This window comes from Haliaeetus leucocephalus, unplaced genomic scaffold, assembly GCF_000737465.1.
Source record: "Haliaeetus leucocephalus isolate CR32 unplaced genomic scaffold, Haliaeetus_leucocephalus-4.0 Scaffold598, whole genome shotgun sequence".
NCBI lineage: Eukaryota > Metazoa > Chordata > Aves > Accipitriformes > Accipitridae > Haliaeetus > Haliaeetus leucocephalus.
Genome location: NW_010973034.1, coordinates 1,200,988 through 1,228,603, shown reverse-complemented (window position 1 = coordinate 1,228,603; position 27,616 = coordinate 1,200,988).

Sequence of the window (27,616 nt, the reverse complement as noted above, 5' to 3'; positions counted from 1 at the left end):
GCTCCTCCAGTAATCCTCAACTACAAGCAAGGTGTTTATCACATCCACACCTGAGGTACTGCATGAACAACTGTGCCAAATCTGCCCATGCTTTGTAAAAAAAAAAAACGGAACAGTTAATGTTCATGAAAGTTCCCAACTTCAGTAGCTCTGATGGCTGAGATCATCCAAGTAGGCATGGAAGAGCCATCAGCAGTTCAACATTACCCATCTTTGTACTAATGCAGTTCTGGCCTTCTCTTGAATTGCACTTAAATGTTAACTTGGTTGCAGGGAGAAAGACCCTTGTCTTCTTCTGCTATCATTCTCTGTGAAAACGGTGCTAAAGAAAGCCTGTTCTTCTGGGATGTTTCTCTGTTGAGTTATTCAGACCTTGCTGACTGATTTCCCATCGTGGCCAAACAGCTACTGCAGATTTGAGTGAATATGTCTCCAGCAGTTGGTTTGGTCCCAGTTACTGCAGTATTCAAATTATACACAATCATTTATATATGTATGCTCATGTAGTAATTTATACAGTATCATTGTGAAGTAAGAAGGTGTTACTGCTCCTGCTTTCTAGATGGAGAAATGAAACACAGAAGAGCTAAGAGATTTGCCCCAGGTTAATCACAAAGGTTGTAGCAGTTCCAGGAACTGAATCTAAGGAATACTTTAATATCGTAACCATCAGGATTTCCTAACCTCACCAGGTTAAAGCTGGAAGCTTGATCTCAATGCAGTGTAAACTGACAAAAAATGCAATATGTCACATCAATTCACTAGTGCAGCTTCTGGTTTATTATCCCCAAAAACAGAAGAAGCTCTTATGTTTTATGATATCCTTTGTATATTAAGACATTCATATTAAAACCCTCATGTATCTCAATGCATGATGTGCTGGTTTTCTCTGAGATAGAGTTAATTTTCTTCATAGCAGCTGGTATGGGGCTATGTCTTGGATTTGTGCTGGAAAAAATGTTGATAACACAGGGATGTGTTAGTTATTGCTGAGCAGTGCTTGCACAGAGCCAAGGTCTCTTCTGCTTCTCCCCCCCACCCCACCAGCGAGCAGGCTGGGGGGGCACAAGGAGTTGGGAGGAGACACAGCCGGGACAGCTGACCCCGACTGACCCAAGGGATATCCCATGCCATAGGACGTCTCGCTCAGCATAGAAAGCTGGGGAAGAAGAAGAAGGAAGGGGGGATGTTTGGAGTGATGGTGTTTGTCTTCCCAAGTCACGGTTAGGCGTGCTGGAGCCCTGCTTCCCTGGAGATGGCTGAACACCTGCCTGCCCATGGGAAGTGCTGAGTGAATTCCTTGTTTTGCTTTGCTTACATGCACAGCTTTTGCTTTACCTATTAAACTGTATTTATGTCAACCCACGAGTTTTCTCACTTTTACCCTTCAGATTCTCTCCCCCATCCCACCAGGGAGGAGTGAGAGAGCTGCTGTGTCGTGCTTAGTTGGTGGCTGGGGTTAAACCACGACACATAGTTATTGCATAATTCTCAGATAGCACTTTCTTCATCAAGTATATATTATGTCTTCAACAGTAGAAAGAAATTATATAATTCTGCAATGCAAAACTATTATGAAAGTGACAATATGATCAAGTAAAACAGCACGATGCCATGTCCTGTTATCATAGTGCAGTAGACCTAAGATCAGGGTAATACCCATTTGGTTGAGTATGTGAAAGTTAATTTGAATAGGGAGATGGTCACACTTTAATGACAGCGTGCAGCACAGTTGGTCTGGTCATCCTGCAAAGGGACGAAGACAATGTAGGAGCCTAAAGCATATTCACAAAAATGACCAGGGAAGAAAAGATCACAGGTTTTGCAATTGCTTTTGAAAATACAATCAAGAACTGCATTCTAGTTGCCATAGAGAATTGGGCTTGACAAAGAGCACCGTGAAACACTCCTTCTAGCTTTTGAAAGTCAGTTGACTTGCTTTGACTCCAGACTACTTCTGAACGAACTTTTTAAGTCTTGTCCAATACAGCCAGCCAACAAGTATAGCACAGATATTACGGTAAGTTCCTTCCTTCTAACATGTCTTATTGCACCTGTAACAGCATTGCAGGAGAAAGCACGGTTCCTTCTTGTCCCTGTTCAGCCATTGCCTGTGTTGAGTCCCACTGATGAGACACAGATGGTGCAAAGAAACAAATAACCACTCCCTGCCACCTACAAAGAAACAGAACAGTGTTCATCCTCTCTATGCTGTTACAATAGTCAGCTGGAAAGGGTATCAAAAGTCATATTACCAAACCTAGAAAACAAGCTTTAGATTACTTATTTTCATGTCTGTGTGAATATATTTCTTCTTTCCTGTCAGGCAAGTAGCTGTAACCATTTGGAGGGAGGAAAAGCTCTTCTTGAATATACAGCATCCCTAGAAAAGCCCTCTGGGAATAAATTATAGAAGCAACTAAATATTAATTTGATTTTTAGAAATTTAAGCCAACTTTTGAAGATGTAGTCTTTACTGTAGCAGCTGTTTTACTATTGCAGCAACATACAAAAGGGACATTACTAGATTTGGAACAACCCAGAGAGAAAAATAAATATAATATGGCAGGAGTTCCAGACCTTGCATGTTGTGTATTTTCATAAAGTGTGGGGTAGCTCTGCTTTTGCACTTACCTTGCACAGGTGCTGAAACTAAATGTCATGGGAATAACATCTGTGAAAAGATGCAGGTGGGAAGGGGAATGGTAGCACTCAGGAACATTGCTGTTACTACAGCAGTTCACACCCAGGGTCTCGGTACCACTCTCAGATGGTCAAAACTGCCAGACCTCCAGGTTTTACCATTTTTTGCAAGCTGACAGCTCTGCTCAACCTCCCTCACTCAGCTCCATGCTGCTTTAACGCGGCTGCAGTAGGTGAAGCTGTTTCATGTCAAGTGGCATCAGAGTACTGGCAGAGCCAGCCCATATCTGACTGTGAGAGTCCATGTAGAAATACCGTCATTAACAGAGGCTGGTGTAAGGCTTGAATGCAAGGCTTAATAGCCCTTCTGAAATGTTTGGTATCTTTAATTATACCCCTGACTCTTCCAGATATGCATATAAATGTCTAATCCTTTTTAAATCCTATTACTTTCTTGTCCTCCAAGAGCCTCTGTGATAAGGAGTTTCACAGTTTTTATATATCTTGTGTGAAAGATATTTTTTTTTAATTTATCATTCTTTAATTTTCCACCTTTGGGTTTTATGAAATGCCCCCTCACACTCTCCTGTTGAGCTAGAGAGTGGAAATGCATGGATCTGTGTGCTCCAGAGCATTTACTGCACTATATGTTTGCACAGCGTCTCTTCTCATGCCCCTCCTGTCTAAGGTAAACAGTCCCAACCATTTTCGTACTTCAAAACAGGATTTTTTTTCCAAATTCGTATGTAATTCTGAATATTCTTTTGGGGATCAGCTGAACGTGACCATACCTACTTCCCATATCAGAAAGGTGAAGGAATTTAATAACAAACAAACTCCCACAGAGCAGCTGACACAGAGTAGGTGTACCCAGTGTATATAACCAATTCACCTCTGGTAAATGCATTTATTTACCATAGCTCAGGCACCTGCAATGTCCAGATACTCTGTTACACAGGGACTGCAGAGTTCGACAGCCAGGACATCTCCACCAGTAGTGAAGTTGATGCTTCTGGTAGGTCAGTTGGATCTTCCCTAAATAACCCCTGTGCAATCTGGATTTTACTTTCATCCTGTACCATCTTCAGCTAGGAGTAAATGTAATTATTCTGATTTTTAAAATGATATTACAATAGACCTGGTGAGATGGGGCAATTAGATCTCACTGGAGACACCACAGGGCATAACAGGTTAGAAATATCACCCTGCTCTCTTCTTTCATGACTGCCATTGCTAATACTGTGGAGTTAAGTTGTTGCCTTGTTATTTCCAGTCAATCATCTCTGCCTCTTTATTCATAATATGCTGCAGGCAAACCTTTCAAGACTGTCCAGGCATTTTGTTTTTATAGCATCAGGTTCTACATTATCAGAGTTGGTAAGTGAAACCACATGTAATAATAATAATATTGTCTTCTACAAGGAGGTGGGGACTATGTTGTTGTTTGAGAATAATAATTTTTCACCATATGTGTAACTAATCAGAAGCTAATGTGACAAAATGTTGTATCCCTGAAGAGAAATACAGATAACAATGAGAAGGTCATAGTTCTCTCTTTATTCGAAGAGTCACTCAGAAATTTTGACCTCTTACATTCATACTAGTCTGTTTTATCTAATTTAATATTTCCTTCTATAAGGTTATAATCTAATGTATGAAAGTGAATATCATAATACACTGGACAAAGATTCCTCAATCAAATAGATTTTTCTATTATTTCTGAATGACTTTGGAAATTTACTGTTATGCTTTGATCTGTTTCTGAAATTCAGTATAATTTATGAAGTTGCCATGATTTCAAAATTTTAGTTATCATGTTCTGTCAATAAACAATTGCATTATGAAGTATTACTTAAGTTTCAGACATCTGCAAAATATATTAGTGCCTGACTACCACTATTTTCTACTATTTTATATTTGAATATAAAATACTCAAATTAAAAATACAATCAAGTATGCATGTTTATATCACTTTAAACTTTTGGATTAATGTGTGTGACTGAATTGGACATTCCTCCTTTTTATGTTGTATTGAACTGTACTTTAAATTACAGAATTAAATGCTCAAAGCAGAAACCTTGTCAGTTGCAATGTCACTGAATCAAATGCTGTAAAGATGAAGTAGCCCTGCTGTTATTTCTGTCAAAGCCTTCTGGCTATACTTCACATTTGGTGCCTTTATTTGTTCCTCTATTTCTATTTTGCTAAATAAAATGTTGAAGCAACAGCATACACTGTGAAACACAGACTGTAAATATAAGGAGTGAACTCAGGCAGAGGTTGAACATACAAAACAAATGGCACATGATTTGGAATTTTCCCCAATTTAGCAAATAAAAGCAGTAATAATTTCCAAAGAAATACATTAACATGTATATCAAAACTAAACTAGTGCTGTTTTGGCATGTGGGCTATAAAACAGTTATAAAGCAAGGTAATGGAGTCTCAAACTAACATCCCATACCCAAAAGCCTCACAGGAGTTACAGCATGATTTTTGGAGTACTTTCTGGTCTTTCATAGGTCCCTGAGACTTTTTACCTCCCAGAAAAACAATTGTAAGTCATTTATATTTCTGCTTAATGTTATTCTGAATATACACAGAGGCAGTACTGCTCAGAATGAGAGAATATCTTAAGATATTATGTTGTTACTGCATTATATTTTTCTTAGGTTACAAAGTGCTCTTTTAGAAAATGTTCTAAATAATTATGCTTCATTTTGCAAAATAAAAATAGCATCTTAAATTCAGTTGCTATGATTTCTTTCAAGAGAAGCTGTTATGTACTATTCAGTGAACAAAGAGCTTTGCAGATGAGCTGATTACTGTCTTACTTCATTTTTAAGATGTACTTCTACCAGCCCTGGACTGAAGTTTCAAAAACTGTTGGTCTGTTTATGCCCAAATTTCACTGGTAAATGACCTGAAATTGCACACCAAAATAATCACACGCAGCGTAGGAGGCCTCTTCTTGGAGCTTCTTATGTTTTGTGGGGCTTGGCACCGACACAGTCTTTTCCTGGTAAATCTGCCACTGCCAAACAGGGTAGATTTGGGGGTCCTGGCTGCCACTAAGCTGCGGATTCTGCCAACAACTGTGTTGCACCAGTTTCCCATAGCATAGCACAATGCATAGGACATGTCCTGTAAATTTGCCTAATTGTGTGTTTTATCTGTATGTCCCATGACCCTCTGGTGCCCAGTCCTTTATACTGTCCTCCTGTGGAGTCAAAAGCAACTTTGCTGATTCTCAGTGGTCTGCCTGGAACTGTGGAGGAAGAATGCCTTCCTAATTAAATCGTCCCTCATGCAATTTCTCCATTGTTAACAACTCAGGACACCATGCCAGTTATGATTCCTGCTTGCTAGTGCTAGCATGTTCTTTAACAAAAGCATGTTTAGACACCTAAGCCATGCACCTTGGCATGGCTTCCAACCATCAGGATTCAAAAAAGGTGAAATTTTAATCTCCGTAGTTATTGTTCTAATTTAAGGTGATACATTTGACTAAATTACAGACAAAGCTTGCAGCATGATAATTTCAGTACTTCATCTATGGTGATGAAAGCCTTTAATAGTAAATGACATGGTTTCCAAACTGATAATTAATCCTTATTGTATACCATGCAGTATGCAAAGAGAACCATTTGGCTGCCAGGTAAAATTTAACCTCTGCAAGCTAGGTGGAACTTGAGTTTTCCAAAATCCTTGTTTATGGTAGACTTTTGAGCATTACTCATTAAGAGGCACACTTCCTTTGGAAACACAAGAGTTTTATCAGTGATTGGACTGATGGTCACTTCTCCAAGAATCTGTTGAGAGAATTTTTCCCTGGATCACCTGAAATACAGAACAAAGCACTCAAAACCCACAGCGGCACTTTTAAACCCGACCTATTCTTGTTTTCTCAGCACTAACACAAAGTTGTGCTCAGGAAGATCTAAAACAAAGGGATAGCTTAAAAAAATTCTCAAGCATGAGAGATGGAACTGGATGCGCTTAAAAAGAAATGAATCACAGAGCAAAACTCCTGTCTACATTTCTCAACCTAGGAAAGTTACTGTGATTCAATTCCTATTCTACAAGCTGGCTCAGCTATGACCTTGACCCCTTTATCTGAAGCTTTAAGAAGTGAATACATCTAGAGTGGATGTGGTTTTCTGCTGGCCTGGTAAATTAGACATAACCCCCCAAAATATATTCAGGCACATATTTAGATAGATGCAGAAACAGACAGATGGCTGTAACTTAGCCTATGATCAAAAAGCAAAAGAGAAAGTCTCAAAAAAAAATCTTTTTTTCTTTAACAATTTCTTCTCCACCATTATTCTGAGCCAATTCTTATTCTATACATTCAATATTCCACAACCTTCAAATACAATTACAATTTATTAATAATTAATTGATTCTTAATTCTTTCGCATCTTCTGGCATTTGTAATATCTTGAACAATAATGATATAATCATGGCCTGGAAGCAAAGAAGACAATCTCTAATTAAAAAATATTTTATTTTAAATTTTAAAACTATAACTTCTTCAAATGACAAATCTTTATTCACTGCTCAAGACACGCTATGCTAGCACTTGTTATTTTTACTCAAGATATCCCTTTATATTTGCATGATAATCTTCTGGCTCTTATGCCATGAAAAAGGACCAGAACATCAGCATTTAGTGGCTGCACTTTGTCTTCATTTATACGTCTCACCTTTAAATATTTACTTGACAGCCTACTTGAATTCAAATATACCTGCAGTTGGGGAAAATAAAGCGTGCCATATAACTCAAGCCAGTCATGATTTGTGGAAAATTTACATGAGCAGATTGACATAATTTATGTTCCAAGTTTAACCCAGAGTCAAGAAACAGCAGGTATGAGTCACCCACTATTTGCCTGCGTGTGGTAATGCTCAGTGCAGAAGACATGATCCCAGAAGGAGTTTTCTCTTTTGATGTTGCTTTTTGACCTCGCAGAGTGTGTGAAACTAAATCCTTTATAAAATACTGTGAATCTATAAAGAATTCTGAGTGTATTTTATATGTGTCCAGTTGGTGTTTGACAAGCAGACTATATTTCCTTCCCTGTTTAAAAACTGCTGAAAGAGCTTACACAAGGGAAACTCCGTTGGAGGGGAGCACATCACCCTGTCAAGGACTGTGTGTATATATTAAGACAGAAGGCAGCTTTCTGGCAGAAAGTCCCTGTTCTTCACTGGTCCTTCTGCTAACATTTCAGGGGACACCCCTGGTAGTGCAGCATTTGTGAGGAGCAAACGCCATGTGCAGCAGGGGATGGACTACCGTAGGCACTGACTTCTGAGTTCATCATTCTCTTAGTGATATGGGCACCATTTAGGCTCTGAGGGTTTCCAGAACCATCTCTCCTTTTGCCTCGTTATTGCACATGTTGCTGTCAATGGTCATAGCAGGAAGCGTTTAAGAGGAGACAGTCAACTTTCAACGTGAATTGTTAGTTAATATCCACATTGTAGATACTTTTAGGATTTTTTTATCATCCTTCCTTCATTTTTCCTCACCATGACACAGTTGATAGACCAGTCAGCAATGACAACTAATGCCAGGCGAGTTTGTATTTTTACCCCAATCATGGTGCACTTCAAATTATTATTTCTATGTTGAGGAGTGTCAAACACATGACCTGGTGTCAAACTTGCAGAAGTATTTTTCAGAGGCTCTGTGGCTTTGGAAACTGGATGCCTAAATATGAATTTAGGTGGCTAGTTTCGACATGCAAATTTGGGATACGGGCGGGAGGTAGGGTATGTATTCTGCTCACAGTGCACAAGCTCAGCCAGCTCAAGGAGCAGAGGAGATGAGGATTACTAAAGTGCATAAGGAATCAGAGGAGGAAGATTATTCATATGCCTGTAGACTTGTAATAACTAAGTACAGCCTGTTCCTGTTTAAAATGAAGGATCAGTTCATCTTTTTCTTTTTTTTCCCCTGGATGTTTTTGTGAAAATCATAATGTAGGTAATGTCACTGCCGACACAATGCCGGCATCACTCTTTTGTGAGTTCTTCAGACCCAAAGGCACATTAGCATTTCGGTATGTTGCATTCAGATTAGATCTGCAGAATTATTTCTTATTACAGTGAACTAACTAAAGTATCGCCTTGGAGTTTTGAATCCTCTGAACTCGCGGGCTGTTGGCACACCCTGACAGTTTGCTGCTCTGACTTTCATTTTCCACCGCGAGCTGCGCTCACTTAAGTGCTGCCAAGGTTCTTCAAAGCATTTGAATGAAACTCTTCATAAAACAAACAAAAAATCCATTACCAGCAGCCACCAAATGCTGCGGGCTTGACAAACGGCCAACCTGGAAACCTGAAGGATGTTCGCCAGGCTGAAGTGCAGCTCTTGCGAAGGTGCTGTCTACTTTAGCGACGTCTGTGCACGCTGCAGCATCACCCTTTTGGAAGTCTGGGATCAACCAGGCTGCTAATTAAAATACAGCATCAGCCCTGCGTCTTTTAGAAGGGATTTGTAAATCCAGCGCTGTCAGCCCGCTCAAGATCTGAATTCATTATTATAATGACGTTTCAAGTTGTGTTTCCTGAGTCAGCCGCCTTGGCCCATCCGAGCTGCTGCTCCATGAAGCTCCGGCTTAGAGGCAATTGCCACTGAAAGGCTCAGCAGCAGCTACTCTTATCACAGCATGCCCCAGCAGTAGTCACCCACCGCAGCCGCTCCACTGAAAATTGAAGAGAGGAGCACTGCGATAGGAAAGTCAGAATAAATTTTATACGTATTTAAAGCTGAAATTACAAACCCTCACATACATATGCAGAACTCTAAGATATTGACTAAGTAGATTAGTATTGGAAAGCGCCTTAATAAAAGAAATCTTTGGCAACTTATGTTGAGATGCTGCAGAAACCCACAGGGGTTAAAAACTTTTTTAAATTATTATTTAACAAGAAGGCTGTAGCCTTTCCGAAGAAAGTACTCCCTCCTCACAAGACACATGGCTTAGTACGTTCAGTCTTCACAATAACACTGGCCTTTCCCTACACAAGGTTGTGTTAGTAATGGCTGGTATCAGGTGCTTTATAGCAACGGGACTAGCTGAATGGCCACTGGTCTCCATTGCATTTGCCAACACGTATTTCTCTGTCAGTACCAGGTTGTGTATGGGGTTGCCTTTTTCCCTTTCGCTCCTTTAAATTTAGGCCTTTCTCTGACTTCTCTTGTAACACTACTATCTATCTTAGCTTGCAGACCCCTAAATATTGCCATAACACTGGTTTACCACTGGCCCTGCCGGAATGAGGTGGACAAGTTTTGTCTTCTGGTACGTAACAATGTAAACCCAAAGGTGGTTGAAAAGTGGGACTCCTCCAACACCTCTACTTTTCGGGAACGGAAAACCTGTTGCAGCTGCAGAGCCAAAACTGCTGTACAAGGCTGCAGCACCATGAAACCCAAACCCAAATGTCAGCAGCAGTGCAGACTAGGGGAAGTTAATGCAATTTAAATTTAATGCACGCATCTATCTCCCTGGTCTGTCATTGTGCAAAACCAAATTGCAGCGGGCTAAAGTAGAATAAAGAGCCAAATCCCGCTAGCTGTATGCACAGTGCTAGCCTCCTTGAAGGTGGTAGGACTAATGGAGTGAGTAAGGTGAACAGAATGTAGCACAAATATTTTGCTTTGAATAACTTGCAAATACCATGTCATGAAAGGGGAATTTCACACCTCACTTATTAATATTGTAGCCAAGAAATAAGAAATACATTTGCCTTCAACGGACTCAGTTTTCCCAATTGCTGGTTCAGCTGAATCTCCCCTAGAACAATATTTATATAGGCCCTACAGATGAAGAAATGTCTTATCCAGTCCGGATGTATGAATTTCAAGATGCCTTTAATATCCAAATCAAGCTGTGTGTCTTCACAAAGAAAACTACACTATTTATGATGGCATATATGTGGAATTTAAGGAACCTAGAGATTTGTATGAGGAAGTGAAATGTTGGTAACACCTCTTTTAGTCATTGAAAGACGGATTGTATGCACAACAGATGTCTTTTCTGTGAAACATTGTTCAAAGGAGCATTGTACTACTGGCCCCCGTTTGATTGCCTCTAGCTATCATCCTAGTGAACACGCAAGAGGGCTGTGAAGCAACTCAAGCATGTATACACCAGTAGTAGATAAGTATTAATGAAACCAAACGTTCCCTCTGCAACACGCAAAAAATAAGTGGGTTTATCACATTATTTTAATAGGAAATTATCAATTACATTTCGATTTGGGGCGTGCTAGGTAAGACACTGACATGCCCACACTCTCACATTTTCTTCCATACAGTTTTTTTAGATGTCACAAAAAAATGATGTGTGTGTCAGAAAATGGTTTTATCCTCATCCCCCAGAGATAAAAGAATTAAACCTTCCTTTAAGCACCAATGAAATCTGAAAGTGTAGGAAGAAAGATCCATTTGCTAATAGTATATTTTCCATGTCAGAAGTTGTGTTAAAAAAAAAAAAATCTATGTATGTATATATTCAGCCCCACAAACCTTTGTAGGTTTTTGTTACCCTGCCGTACATTGAAATATTAACAGAAATTACTTCTGTCATTATTTCCTGTTAGAATGCTGTAAGGATGCTCATTCTCCTGGTGTTTTAGTGAACAAGAGAAGATTCTCATCCTGGAAAGGAAAACAATTCTGTTTAGTTCTGTTATCATCCTAAGGGAATCATGCATCATAATATTTATTTCTTCTGGGAGACTTTCTAGAGGCAAAAGGACGGTGCTTGGCCACTGGGCAGGGATAGAGGGGCAGTGCTGAGGCCAAGCACCATGTTTTGTGCCACTTGCTACAGTAAAAGCATTTTTTTTCCTCTAGAGCAGCTATTACACTGTGTAGAGAGTACAGAGACATACAAAGCTCTCTAGCTTACTTCCTGACACTCCTACCTTCCATTTCAGCCTTTTTCAAATTGTTTTGATGAAAATCTGTTTTTTCCTACTTGCAATTTTTGCAATTTTCAGTACTTGAGAATGGGCACTAGAGAATGAAATCCTACCAGTGTCATCTACAGATCAGGTACAATATTATAAGCTTCCTCACAATATTTTAATATTGACCTGGAACACCTATTTCTGGGCAAGATTTGGCTCCCCTTAATACCGAAATGATTTCATCTCTTTTTGAACTTTTATGTAAAAATGTGGGGGGTTTAAAGTACTCTGCTGATTCCCTGAATGTGGGTCCCTGGAACCAGTAGTGTTGGGCAGCTTTTCCTGGTAAGTGGCAATTTCCAGCACTGAACAATTTGTGATATAATTCTGGGCTGAAAGCAACCTCTACTGTCTGAGTCAACATAAAAATTTGACTGATAACACTTATTAAAAGGTAGATTGTCTGGGACTTAATTATATAATGTCTGTCTTTCCTCTTCCTGTTTGCTGTCAATTGTAACATGCTGAATCCTAAGGTTAATGGGGTTTTTTTAAGTCCGCTTTGAGGCTTTTGTCGTTTTTCTCATATTTATGCTAGCCTTTTCCCTTAATTATCTGTAAATTATTATTCTTGGCGAGGCTGCACTTTTCCATCGTGAACTGTTTACCTTCTAAACAGGCTTTGCTTCCTTCTTATCTCTGCTGGCTCGTTGATACTTCCTACTCCAGCAGCTCTTTTCCTCCCTGCATATTGTGCATGAACCTTCTCCTCCTCACCAGCCATATCCTCACCTTCACAGCTCACTTCTCTCTCTTTCTCTCTCTTTTTCTGAATAACAAGCCATTTCCTCTCTCATTTCCTCCCACAGAAGATGTTTTTGGTCCCGTTCCCAAAAAATCTCTGGCATTAAATAATGCCCATTCCTGTCTTTCCAGTGGGCAGGCTTCCAGATGTGTTTCATCTGGCCAGCTATTTGGGGGCAGGTCTGACTCAGTAAATCATGTTCATTGCTCGGTTGGCATTCCTGGCATCCCTGAGCAGTGGGGACAGGGCTGGTGGTGCTCATCCCCCCCAGTGACAGGCTCTCCGGTTCATGTTTTCAAATCAATTGCAAGAAGTCTGTTGTGGTATAATATGAAATCAGGGCTTCCCTTTTTTTATTGCAAGTGAAAAGGCTATTAAACTGGGAAGGAAAGCGCTGAGTCAGCTATATTTACGCAGCTAAAATACATTGCTCAATTTATGGAATGGTAAGTGTATTATTCAATTACCTTCATATCCTTAACAAAGTTACAGGTCACTCAGAAATAAGTTCAATGATTCTGGACAAAACCAAGAAAGATCTCTGAAGTGGAGGATTCCTCATAGATAGAGCTAAAGGAGATTGTCTTTGAAAGTGTAGCGCTTTGAAAGAAATTGTATTTTAAGCACTTCTATTTTGGCTTTCATTTAAATGGCCAAGACGAATTAAAATTTCCTAAAAAGGAATTAAAGAAAGTACTGTTTTGTTGATTTCTAGTTTTGAATTTTTGTTCAAACAGCCATCTCACAGAAAACATTTAGCTTTTTTCTCTATTTATTTAAATCTGTTAATTTACTTAATAAATTAATATTAATATTAAATAATATATAAATTAAATTATATAAAATATAATATTTTAATATAATATAAAAATGTAAAATTAAATTAATATTAATTAATATTAATCAACAGTGACTTGGTAAATAAGCAAATAAATAAAGCAAGGATCTTACACAGCCCAAAATGCACCTTTAACTTGACTGAAATGTTACACCTACAGCGTTAAGCTGTTTTGATCTTTACCTTCAGGATGCCAACAACTGAAGACCTGAGTGTATGAATAAATTATCACCAGCTAGACTTTCCTGTGAACTTCGAGTGCAGCAATCACTCCAACGTCAACTACATCTGCACATGTTCACAATAAAATACAGGTTGATTTGAGTTGGTTCTTCCCCAGCAGAGAAAGGGAACCCTTCACACACACACCCAATTTACTGTTGGTTAAGGGTGCAGATCCAGCGGGAAAATTTAGCACCAAGGGCAAGAAGTTGTCTCCCTTTGCCTAATCCTTAGGCTTTTCCCCGCAGCCAGCACCCTGCCATCAGCACTGCTTGTTGTCCCCTGCCCCAGATGTCCCCTGAGAAGCAATGCCACCACTCAGCCCAGAGCACACAAGGATCTCCCTCCTCCCACCACAGGTCCAGCCTGCATCCAGTAGCTCTTGTGCAATACCATGCCTACTAAATACTAAATAGTAAAGCATTTCTGAGCGATAATGCAGCTTGAACGGCACCAATAATTTGTAAAGAAATGTACTGATAAAAGGGTATGTTCATTAAGAGTTTGAGTCAGCTTCTACTATGCTAAAGGACAGGGGTTTTTTATGAGAAGAGTTGTCGTACTTCCATCGTATGGCCAGTGGGCTCTACCCTCCAAGCAGTTAGGAACTGAATTAATTAATGTTTCCTGGAATGAGACTTGGTCCCCAAATACCTTCAGAAGATGGCTGCTTTAACTGAAACAACAAGTTTCAGACACCCCAATTAAGAAGAGACCTGAGGTTAAAACTCATTTATCAAATCTTACAGTGTTTGAATCTAAGTTGTAAACAACTCGTTTTAATAGATAAAGGAGAAGCAAAGACTGGTCCGGAGGCCAGCTTTGATCCCAGGCTAACTCAGATGAGTTGCACCCTTGTAAAACCAGTACAGCAGCAAGGTGCATCAGAGTCAGACCCCATATTTCAGTCAAACATTTTTTAATTGAAAAAAGAGAAATGATATATCAGAATGACATGAGTTCTGATGAGTGGTGAGTTCATGTTTCACTACCTGTTTTCTCACAAGTAACATGGATTACCTTGTGTAAATGCTTTTTTCTCTCCACAGTTTTGATGGTATTCTTTTGCATTATTCATGAATAAACCTTAGAAACAGCCTGAGAACCCTGAAACTCACTCTTTAGATGGGTCAGACTCAGGCCCATATATTTTCCTGAACGAAGCATCCTACATTTTGCCAGGTATAACGGTTAACTGGACTAAGCAGAATTTCAGCAGGTTTGTACAGTCCAGCTGATATATTCATGCTAGCTCTGGGTTCAAGTCGTAAACTAGGAAATACCTCTGGCACCATTTGTAAAAAATTATGACTTTTTTTGCCATCATTTTTCTAGCTTGAGAATTGCACTAAGGACTCTTTATATCTGGATCTCTTGTTACTTTTCAAATTCTTCCTGAAGACCCGGAATTGCAGTCTTCAACATATTCACATGGCTTTAGTGAAGAAGTTGGTTTCACAAAGCCTGCAAAAACAGTCGCTCAGTGCCTACTGTGTCCCGTTATTTCTAGGTGGCTTTTTCTCTTTTCTTTTTGTTCACATGTAGAGTTATGTAAAATAAATTATTTAGCATTGCAGATACTAGAATCACTTTTAAGCAGTGCCTTCACTTTCAATACATGTTTTCTTGGATGCTCAGTTAGTTACCTCAGCATATTTAGGAGGATCTAAGCTAACACTCTACCTAACCTATAGATTGGGAGGCAGTGATTTGCTTATACTTGTCAAAAACTCCTGACTATCAGCATCATTTCCCATAGGACTAGTTAAAACAACACAACTTCTGTGAAGTTATTTTCCACCTCTACTTTCTGATTACCCACAGGTCTAGTGTTCTGGCTGCTGTACACAGCTCTCTGAAAAACGTTGCCCTTGCTTTTGTTTTACACTATCTAGGACTGGATGCACTCATTTTAAGCATACTGGTCTTTATGTCCAGGTAAAGAAGAGTGTTAGTGTCTCATCAGCTGTTTAAACATGTATTTCATCTGTAAAATTTTGCATATAATCCTTTCCTCTGTGACTCTATCCCCCTTTTTCCTCTGTGCATTTGACCCCCTCTCCTTTAAAGACTGTCAAATTCTATGAGCTGTTGGTGAGGAGAGGAAAGAGGGAAGGAGACACCTTATCCAAAATCTGCGAACAACTTATTATTTAAAGCTCCTACTATCATTTCAAGCCTCTTCCTCCACATGAGGTACTCTTCAAGTCTACCATTTCTTTCTGCCTTCTCCAAATTGCCCACCTTGTCTTTATTTCCCACCACTTGCTCATTCCCCCCAGTCATCCTTGCACCTATCTCCCTGTTTACTTACAAATTGCAGAGCGTAAGAGGTTAAGAAGGACCGCACTGACTCCAGCAGTGTGCAGTTCCTTCTCCAAGAGCAGCCAGACTCTTACAGAAAGAGTTTAGCAGAGTAAGGAGGGGCATCCTTCACCACAGACACACAGGATTCAGCCTCCAGAATCACCCGAGTGAGTGTGAGACCTGCATATTTCAACTTTGCAATAGCCATTATCAAGTCAATCCCCAGCAAATTTATCAAATTCCTCTCTGGTTTCCATTATACCTTTGGACTTTGCAACATTCTGTGGCAATGAGTTCCACAATTTTGTGGTAAAGATAAATAATGTCTAATTCAGATGCTTGAGTAGTTTCACTTCAACTAATAGTTTAACTATTCTTCCTTTCTCCTCCCACACAAACAATTCAAAAACTTTCACAGTAAGGTTTTTACAAATACAATTCCAAAGCATTATCACCACCCTTTTATGTGTCATCAAAACATATCTTTTTTTGATCCCTTTCGATGTACAAATTACATGTGAAAAACATTTCTTTGTGTTAAATGTTGTAGGAAAAAATATTTAAAATCTTTATTGAGCAATTTAAAAAGGGAAAAATCCAAAGACAATAACATAATGTTTTGGAGGACACATCTTTTTTTCTGTGCTCTAATTCAAGTGTCTGATTCAGATGTTATTATCCCCAATGACAGAGAGAAGACGTAACAGTGGTTGTATGGAAATACCTGGCTGTGTGGCAGTCCCACACACTTCGAGCCGTTCTTCATGTAAGATCCAAGTTCCCGTGACGCCAACACAAACTGACGGCTTTCAAAAGTTAGTCTAAAAAACAAAGGTTTGTGTAGGAGCCAAAGAGTGATGCATAGGAAAAAAAAAAAAGCAAGTAATTCCCATTATTACATTTCTAACTCTGGTATCTGCCATACCTCCTGCTCTCAATAAAGGGGAATAAATCCATTATACATAAACTATGTGAAAAGGGCAGAAAAGAACGCTTTAAGGATGCATGAGAACAAGAAATGTATGAAATTGTCCACTCAGGCCTTGATAGTGGAAAGACAGCCAAAGTTGCATGAAGTCTCAAAATAGACAATTTACCTTAAGACCAGTTTCTAGAAAATTCTAAGCTGTTTCTACACCATACTAGGTTTAAGTCACATCCTATAATATGCCAACTTTCTCAGGTTTTAGGTATTTTTATTTAATGTTATTGTGGATATTCTTCCTTTTCTGGTCTGTCACTCTTTGTGCAGCACTGACCTGTAAGAGATTTTCCATAAGGACAGGAATTTCTCTGGTTGCTGTAAGTTTTCTGCATTGCAGTTTCACTGACAAGCCATTTCTTTACCTTAAGGGATTGAGTACCTCTACACCAGTTATTCATGTATACATGTTTGTACTTTCTGGATCTGAATCTTTATGCTTCATAATGTCAATGAGGGTTTTGCAGTTGACTCCAGGGAGAACAAGATCCAGCTTTAATTCATTTTTCCTCTAATCTAATTGATCTTTTCAGTCTCCTCTCACACTGCCACATCAGATCTTCCCAAACTTCTCATTTTCACCACAGCTTTGTTGCCATTAGCTACCTCTGTGATTAGAAAAAAAAAATCCCCATTTATATCTTGTGGTGGTTCAGTAACCCAGCCCCAGATGGTTTTATGGAAGTAGTATCACTTGGCTTTTATTTTGATCTTTGTCTGAACCCTTTTCCAAGATATTCTGGAGTTTTATTATCATAATTTTGGAGAACAGAAACGCAGGCACAGAAGCGTTATGTGATTGATCCAAAGTTTCTCTGCAAGTCAGCAAATCGAATAGAAACAAATCCACTGCATCAGGCTTGCATCTTCTCTACTTTTTTAGAAACAGGACTAAGTTTCCTTGAATATTTTTTTGCCCCCACTTTATGGATAAAAGGCACAAATAACACACCCATCTAAACCAACTAAGTTCATTTACAATGATGTATTAACTAAACCGCCCCCTGAGACTGGACTCCTTCTCCTCCCACCAAACATACAATGAGTTTTCCCCTGTGGCACTGTGGCAGCAAGGAATTGTGCCAGAAGAAAACTGTCCTCTAATTTCAGTGTACATTAAAAAATCAAGGAGTGTATTATGATTTTCTGTGCACAGAGATGTGCATAAAGCTTTTGTCTTTAGACTGCATGTGTCTTTTCAATCTTGAAATTTAGAAAATATGTATAATGTGGACGGGGGGCAGGAGGTAATGAAGTGCTTGAATTGTAGTGGAATCATTTTCCTTATCACTAACTACAGAGTCAATCCATTAGTTGGCTGCCAGCAGGTCCAATCATGCTAAATCCATGTGTATTAATGGATTTGGAGTAAAGGGTCAGGAATCACAGAAATTCAGATTTCTTGTTTCCTACCTTCTCAGTGATTAGTGTGGATTTAGCACCTGGGAAAACATCCTTAGCTTTACACAGTTTGTGTCAAAGGGTGGCGTGGCACAAAACATGGGCAGTAAAAATTGCTTGGCCATTTTAAATGGAATATAATTTAAAGAAGCATTTTGCAGCTTATTGAAGTTTTTATCTTTAGTTTTGCTCACAAATAGAGCAAATACAGCAAAAGAGGTAATAAGCAGCATCTGCTTGGCAGTTCTGCCCACAGCTCTCTCCATGGTGACAGACAACACCTGATAAACGTGTGGCTGATGGCACCGTAATTGGGTACCGGCGCTTGTAGCAGCCATGGGATGCAACGAGTGGGAGCATAAAGCACAAGTCCTGGGAAATGGGACTAAGCTGTTTATGATAAATCCACTGCATAGAAGAATTTGAAAGTATGCATGTAACTAAATATATTTTTAATCAAACCCCAGATGTTGTTTGGTATGGTCCAGGATTACAGCATGTTACAGATTCATTGACTTGGCCTCCATCCAGCGTCTGAGACAGCGATGCCTGAGCACCGGTATGGGTAATCACCAACTTGGTTTCTCCTAAAAGGGGTTTGCTCCAGCTCCAGTTCTTAAAATTTCTATGAATGTGAGTTAGTATCACCAGTATCACAGATCTGGGACTAAATCCAGAAAACCAAAAGCATAATGTGTGTTCATTCTTCCCTTTTAAACCACAGCCAGAGGAGGGGTGGTATTCCCTCCTGTCTCTGCAATAGCTCAGTGATGGGAGACCCCATCTGATCTAAAGTCTATCTTCTACTTCTGTATTCAAAGCCCTCCTCCCTGAAAAAGTGCCTTATCTACCATGCAAACCCTTATTCAGAATATCTTCTGCTCTTCTTATTGAAGCAAGTCCATCACCCAAAACAAAATTCATCAAACCAGAGAATAAGAGGCAGTGTGACAAAGAAAGAAAAGAGGAGGAATTAGAGACAGCCAAAAGAAGCTTACTCATTAGGACACTGGCTGGAAAGGATCCTGGTTCTGTCCCTCCTGTAAGAAGAGTTTATTTAGTTTATATGAAACAGTTTTGGGATTACCATAACATAAGCATGAAATTGGCTCCAAGCTCCTCATCACTGTAAAAGCCAAGGAACTTGTGGGCAAAAATGAAAGCAAAATATTAGTCTCATTAGGAAAATATAACATAAAGCAGTTACAGTTACAAAACTCAGATGTATCTAGCTTCAGCTGAAACATTGGCATCAATTTTAGGACCATCAGTTTGGATTTAAACAAAAAAAGTAAATCATAAATTTGCTGATTATGAGAGAATTGTAAACACAAATGCAGAGAGAAGCTGGTGGGCCACCAAAAATCCCATTCACCTCCTCACATTGTATTTTTTTCAATTTATTTTGGTTTGTCAATTAGATCTTCACAGATAGCTGCAATGGAGAGATGAAAACTGCAAAAGGGAAGGGGAAGGAGAGGGAAAGAGCTTCATGCTGATGAATGCATTTTTATGGAAGACAGGCAATGTTTATTTGGAAGTCTTATAGTAGGAAGCAATGCAATGGATTACTGGGAAGGGAAATGGAAAGAGTAGTTAGGAGAGAATAAAGTTAAAGGATTTGTAAACTCTTCAAGTGCATCCTCAAAGTAGGACAAACTATTTCTATTTGTCTAACCTGCCCTTAACACCTCATCATGTTATGGTTTTAGTATCTTCCCATAACCACCCCCAAAAAAATGGCCTTTTCCCAGTATCCAGCCTGATTCCACCTTTCTGCAGCTAAAGCCTATAATTAATTTTTCTACCCTCTGTGTTCAGGGAGGACAAATCTCTCTGCTCTTTTGGACCAGGCTCTTCAGTAGGGGAAGACTGTGACCATGTCCCTTGGCAGTCTTCATTTTAATGGGCTGAACACCTTCAGTTCAAGGTTTCTTCACGGATCGTGTTTCCCTGACCTTGTTCTTGCTCCTCTCCTCTGGACTTTGTCCAAAGGCCCTCAGTCATGTAGTGTCTGAAAGAAGATAAAGGACAACAGCAGAAGCTTCATTAATGCTGGGTGGAAAGATGGCTTCATGGAAAGGATCCTAGATATTTAAATCATTGGGTCCCTCTCTGAAACTGATTTTCCAAATATTTGAGGTTCACTCATTACAATTCATGACAGCAAATTCAAAGGCTGAAGATAGAAAGCATTTATATGCATGTGTATGTTCTGTCTGATATGCAACATACAGCTGTTCTGTTTTATGTCTGAAATAAGGGGAGAAATCATAACAGAACTACTCCCAGCAAGCATAATGAATTCCCTGACACAGTGGGGTTTTTTTCCCTGACAAATAGGAATTTACTAAAAGATTGTTTATCAGACTAAAATAAAAAATCATTCTAATTAATGTTACCAACACAAAAATGTCAGCATCTTTGCATGAACTTTGCCAAGCTTGAATAGAACTACTGGTTGATAAAACCAGTTCAGCTGTCCAGCGGAGGCCAGTTTAGGACTTTACACAGAGAAGTGTTGCCATGAAGGCAGACGTAAAGCAACAGTCCTCTACCACTGCTGCCTGTTAACCTTGCAGTCTGTTCTTCTTTGCTACCTATTTATTATTTATATGATCTGTACAGTCTTTCCTGAAGATTTCAGGAAAGTCTTTGTGACTTCTACCACCTTAGAGAATTGTTTCTCCATATTTTCTCCTCGCATGTTGTGACCCATTCTGCTCTCATAAGGTTATTTCTTTCATTTCAGAAACACAAATTTTCTGTTTTGCCTATTTCTATGAAAAGCAAAACATGAAAACCTTTTCTATGCTGATTGCCCTTTCTTTGTGTAAAAAAAAAAATAGTCATTACTTCATATATAAAAAGGCTTTTATTTCAAAGTAGTAACATAGGCACTGTCATCCAGTAGTGAAGGGAAATTTAAAATTAAAGCACAAAAAGCAATATGGGCCCAAACCACCACTGCAATGAAGCTTTCTTGCACTGAGCAATGTTCCTCTAGAAGTACAGTTATCCCTCCTTAACTTAGTTTAGGAGGTATTATTTTGAGTGCAGTTAAAATATTTTCACCTAAATTCGAATAAAGGGTCTCAGTGCTGCAGAACTTCTAAGTGTGTCTCCATCCCACATCAGCATAGCACTCAATTCTAAGTATATGTTTGAGTTTGAGTGTGCACTGCTTTGTCAAAGAGGTGGTTAACTCACGCACATGTTTAAATTGAGGTTCAGTCCAGGTGCTTCATGGCATAACAATGTGAAAATTTACAGGCTAAAACAAAGTCCATGGAGTTTTAGTAGAAAATTTTCTCTTGACATCACTGTCTTGAGAAATTCTTTATGCACCAAAATATAGTCCCAAAGAGGTGGAAGGATAGTGATAGCTGGTGAACACTTTTTTTTCCAAATGCTGGTTTTCTTGTTTCAAATATAGATGTGCTAGTTTTTTAGCTACTATCAAATCTGTGTTTTCCATCGTGATAGCATTAAGTGTTAATGTGGGAATAGTTAAAGGAAGCACTTTTGTTTCCACAATTAGAAAGTTCCCAAAGGCAGATATAATCACTGTGGTCTTTTGGGGACTGATGTTCAAAACTAGTGAGGTCTTGTGGCTTCTCTTGAAGTTGGACTCACAGTATTGCAATGTCTCATAGCCAATTTATTCTTTTAGCATCCTCTGAGATTCGGGAGAATTTTTTTTAAGCATTGAATTGAAAATTATTTCCAGGAGTGTGGAAAACAAAGTAGTGCACTTAATCCCACTATCAAATGTGTATATTTCTCTATTCATCACGTGAATATCTGACTATGTGAGCATGTGTCTGAGTATGAACCTCAAAATTCTGTTTTTTTAAGAAAAAGGTTTTGCAAGCCAATGAATTGAATATGCTGAGGGACCTTTTCCTCTTCCCTCCCCGCCCCCCCCTTATTCTTAGGTGGCATGAAGAAGAAAAGGTGTGTGATGCTTAATAACCAAACAGAGATGAAAAAGTTTAAAATGCTCTTTTGGCTCAGGTTTCCTGCTCAGCTGCAGAGCAGGTAGGTTCTTCCACACTTGCAGATTGGTCCTTCCTGCAGCGTCCACCCCTTAACTGGGTGTCAGTCTCTCTTAATGAGTGAGATCTGAAAGTACAATCCAAGCTCAGTTGACCCTTGGCTTCCTTCACCATTAAACCATTCAGTTTCATGAAGTGGTGGTGGCTTTGAAATGTGTACCGCTGATCTTTGGGGACAAGGGAGAGCTCATCAAACTCATTGCACTCGACAGCCTATTCTAATCAGAAAGTTGAAACAGAGTCTTGCTGCTGAATTGAAACGTCTGTAAATTGCTGTCTAACAACATACAAATAAATAGACATATAAATAACTGATTTGTTCAGGCCCTCCAGTAAATCATTAACATGCCTTAATTTAATTTGCATGCTACTTTTCAGACTTCTCTTGATGAACCTCATCACAAACAGGAATTAAAAGGGATTGTTGGCAAAAGAGAAAAAAAAAAAAAAAGACTTCTTCAAGCCACTCAAAGCACAGGAAAAAGCTTGAAATTTTATATCTGCAAGGTATGGCTGGTACTCGTGCAGTGCTTAATCCAGTCGCAATAAGAGGAGCTCCTGAAAGTTTATTACCACTAAACGTTCTTTAAAAGCATGGGCTTATTACGTCAAGAGGCAGAAGAGGTGGAGATTAAATGAGGCATCTGGTCTCCTGGGTCTCCAAAGTCGAAGGGAAATGCCCTCATCCCATCAACCACTACCAGCAAAATACACCCACACAAAAAAAAAGAGGCTTTTTATTCTTGAGGTAAATATAGATCCAGTTTTCTCTTCATTGTTCAAAATGTGTGGGATTTTGTAGCTTAGTGCTAGACAAGCTCAATACCTGACTGAAATAACCTTAAAGAAAGATACATATTGAGGACTGAATTCAGACTGCTCTGTGAAAGTACATCTGTTTTATATGAGACACACAATCTGTCTCATTCCAACCTGCATTTCTGGGTCACTTGAGACATTTAAACTGCACTTATAATTAACAGCTATTTTTAAACAGCGAAAAAATAGAGCACTGGTAAGGTACAAAAGCATTAAAATTGCCCCAGTTTTGCTTTTCAATAGGACACACCACTGCAATATGCTTCAAGATCAAAGAGAGCTCAGAAAAAAGAGACAGGCCGATCAGTGGGGATAAATTGTTCCCATTATGATGGTGTAAGAATAGGGTTCTTTCAATTGAAACAATTTAATAACCACATTCATTACATTGGTGTCCACTTGGTTTTATCTGAGCAGTTTTTGCATAACTGGGGAGCTAGTTCAATTGAGCTTATTCTCTAGAAATTAAGATGTGCAGGGTTTGACATTCAGAAATTAGGCACTAATAGTCGGCAAAGCAGTTGTCTTGAGATTCCCCCTGGATGTAGCTGGATCTGCCTACCACTAATTATTGTCAAATGCAAATGTATTCTCTAAAAGACACACCAAAAAATTTCATTAGCTCACTTCCAGACAGCTAAGGTTATACCAGAGCAATGACAGCTATCAGAGCACAATCTTTTTCGTGTTTATAACATCACTTTCACAAAAGCAGAAGTCAGGCAAGTGCAACACTGCTGTTTGTAAACTTTTTCTTCCACTGTCAACAGCAGAAGTGCTTTTAAGGGCCAGCCTTTAACAATCCTAAGCAAAACAACCAAGCAATGTCTCCAGGGTGACATTTCCAGCAACATTTTTATAAGGAACAAGAGAGTCATTGATAGATTTCCTTCTTCCTCCAGTGCTGACTTCAGCAGCAGACACCTATGTTTTAGCAAAGAGGAGAAACCCCTGCCAGCCGCCTTGGCTAAGGATGATTGAGTTTGCCAGTTCTCAGCTGCACTGCGGAGCGCGATGTGTGGGATGAAGTGCCTCTTGGCTTGAAATACGACGGGAGTATTAAGAACAAATCTGCGCGAATGCTCCTGAGAAGAATCGAATCCGGAGCTTGCAGACAATGTATAAAGCCCACCTTATCCATTTCTGTCTGCTAGCCTCACTGGTAAATGGAACATAGGCAGGAGCATTTAAAAGACATTTCCCAGTGCACACGGGATCCTTTCTTGTTTTCTCACTGCTGCCAAACCAGTGAAGAGTAAAGGACTGTTGAAGCATGCGTTGGATGGCAACTGCATAATAGCAGCATTTCTTCCCTCTCCCTCTGTCCCCTTCTTTTTCATCAGAAGACAAAGTGTAAAAACTGCGAAGTTATCCTTGCCTTGGTGAAAGCTTTTAAATGGATGGCTTTTCCAGAAGGAACAGTGCTTCTCTTACTTGGCTATTTCCCCAGATGGGATTTGCAATATAAAACCATACATGGATCCGATATTGAGGAAAGGGAATAGACTTGTACAAATCACTGGAAAGATAAATATGCCATATAGATCAATAAATAAAACCTAGTCCCCAAAAAATCAAACTCCGGCATTCCAGGCCAATTAAGACATTATTTACTGCTTACATGATTGCTAGTTTGACGCTCTCCTTATTCATTTTTACACTATAGGCATTTGTTTTGTTGAAAGATATATAACTGATTTGTAAATAGAAAATGATATAGATAGATTTTATGTCTCATAAAACTGTTAATCTGTGCTCCATATTAAATATATACTGTAGTATTTTTTTGTATTTAGACACAGCTCTAGTATAATTAAAATAAAGTATGCTGGCTTTATTTTTTCAGTAAGTCGTTTCCAAGCATACAGCTCAAATAACAGTGCAACTGCAGCATGAAATGTGGTTATAATAGCCTGAGACCACATTTCCTGAAACTAAAACATGGGAGATAATAGTGTGAAGGTACAAATTAAATGCAAATAAAACAGATTCCCCATTGTTGCTAATCCCTGGATTGGATTTCAGTGAGGAAATTAGCTGTAATATTTAACTTCTTTGTATAGTAATCATTGACATATTATCAGTTACATTTTCAGAGTTTACGTAGGAATTATTACACAGGAATTTGAGAAAGCCGCACATCCACCTTTTACACCCTGGATGGACCTATTCTGTGGTAAACAATATAACAACATCTGAGACAGAGACAAAGAGTCAGTTGTGATAAAAAAAATACAGGTATCATTTGGTAATGGATATGCATTTTGTTGCTACCACTTGACTTTCTAGATGTATCCTAACTTAGACCTTGTCTTACATTAAACAAAAGGTGCATTGGTGCAACCGCCACTTTAAAATTAATTTATCGGTTTAATAAGCTTATTAAGAACACACTTATTTTGATAAAAAACTAGGAAAATTTAGTAATTAACTAAGTTCAGAAATCAGTATAAACCCAGAATAAATTTATTTAAAAGTCCACATGAAGCATTTGCATCATTTTAATGAAATAAATTTAAAATAATTTAGGTAAATGGATGCACATTCTATGCATGGACAGCACTGTAATATTTGAGGAAAGCATCAGGATGTTTAAGAAAGTTACTCCTATCTCTCTGAGAGCTCATTTAGAACAACTTACATTAGCAAGTACTTTACTTAGAGCATCACAGAACCATGTGATGTGATAAATTTGTAGCATAGCTTGCAACTGTGAGTAGTTTGAAGTACAGTTGGAAAATACACTCAAGAGAATTGGGCAAATCACTTTAGAGAGCCCTATGTCAAACATCTACATACTAATATTTGTAGATGGGCAATTTCTTTCCTATGGCCTTTCAAATGGAATTACACAACAAAAAATACCACAGGTTGCACTTTTCTTACTTATGTTTATTTTGACAGAGCAAATCACTATTCAATGACTTCTGGTTGTTAGGTTTTTCCTGGCTTTTTTCTGTTATGGTCAGCTCACACCTATGAAATTCTGAAATCTGAATTTGACCTGTTGCTCAGGCCGTAACACAGACTCAGTTCCCATCTTCATAGGCTACAGGTGAATCTTGCAAATATGTGTTTCACCCTTAGCCAAACTAGTGCAAAAGCACATGAAATACTGCAAGATCTCGTTAGAGTGAAGGAAATACTCTTAGAAGTGTTTTAGGGAAAATCTTTCCACTTTCCCTTTCTCTCCCCTTCCTTGGCTCACTAAAGATCCTAGATCATTAGGAGATTAATAAACTATCCAGTGTCACGTTTCCACTGACAGAGAAAAAGGAATCCAGTCTAAATCCACCAAAGTCAACATCTGCTGGCCTCAGTGTGATCAGACCACTCAAGGCATCTGCCTCAGTTCATCCGAATATTACAGTGTGAACTTTGATAACCGAGAAAAGGCAGTGACTGGCAGATCCCCTTGCAATTTTCTTTTACACTGCTCCATATTGTACTGTCTGCAGGAGCACGGGGACAGCTGCCTTGCAAGCTTTAGGTTAGGTCCCACAAAACAGAGCTTGTCACTTGAGCTGTGGCACAATGTGGCTATGACTACAGGCTTTGACTAACTACAAGATGTTGCTAAATGTTAATTAAATGTCCACTCTCTTCTGTTTCAGAAGGTTTTTGCTTTAAAGATGGTGCAGATTTCACAATGCAAAAATATCTGTTTGAAGTGCCTCTAAAATACAGAGAGACTTTTATTTTTGCCTTTCATCCGGAAAGAACAGCTAACACTATCATCTGAGGTAGGTAGGTGACATACGGAATAATAAATAAAAGCGACTCCTGAAACATCAAGCACCGGCATTCCAGGACATTAAAGATATTATTTGCTGCTCAAGTGATTGCTAGCTAGAGCTTCTGTCTGACTTGCAAACCTACTGCAAGACCTTCCCAAGAAAATCACTGTATCAGTGATGCCATTGTTATTCATATGAAGACAATTCCCCACAGATAGATGAAAGCATGTGAATCCTGCACTCAGTGAAAGCAGAAATAGTGGTTTAGTTGAAGAAAATGGCAGTGCCCAAACAAACGGGGTGTTCTCCTCCCTGAGGAAATGTATCTCAGCAGTCCCGATGCCAGCCAAGATGACAAAGGAAGGACAAGGCTTCAGACTGCCCCGGGGATGCGTGGCTCAGTCTCCTTGTCAGCTTGCTGTCAAAAGCTTCTCATATACCAGGACAGGTCCCAGACCACTTGGATGACAGAAATCTATTAAATCACATGAGTTCTAAGATTCCATTTTGCTCCTCCACCCAACTCAGTTTCTGACTGTACTTGTGGGTCTGGCCCCACTCCAGGGCTGCCCCATGGCCAAAATACCCACAAGCAGCCAATGGCAGAGGAGCATTAGTTCTAGGTGTCATTGTCTCTCAGAAAAAATTCCCTAACATTTCTTGCAACCAGGTGTGTCTGCAACGTTTTTTGTCAACTGAGGTGTTGGTCTTATCCCAGATTCCAGTATAACCAGTCACCTTCCAGGTTCACGACCTAGACAGCTATGCTTTCTCTTCTTTCTTCTCTTTACCCACCTCTTCCTTCTGTAAGATAGGGTGCACTGTGCTTTTTATTGCTACCTTTATAGAGTGGTTTCAAAAGCCTGTTATGGT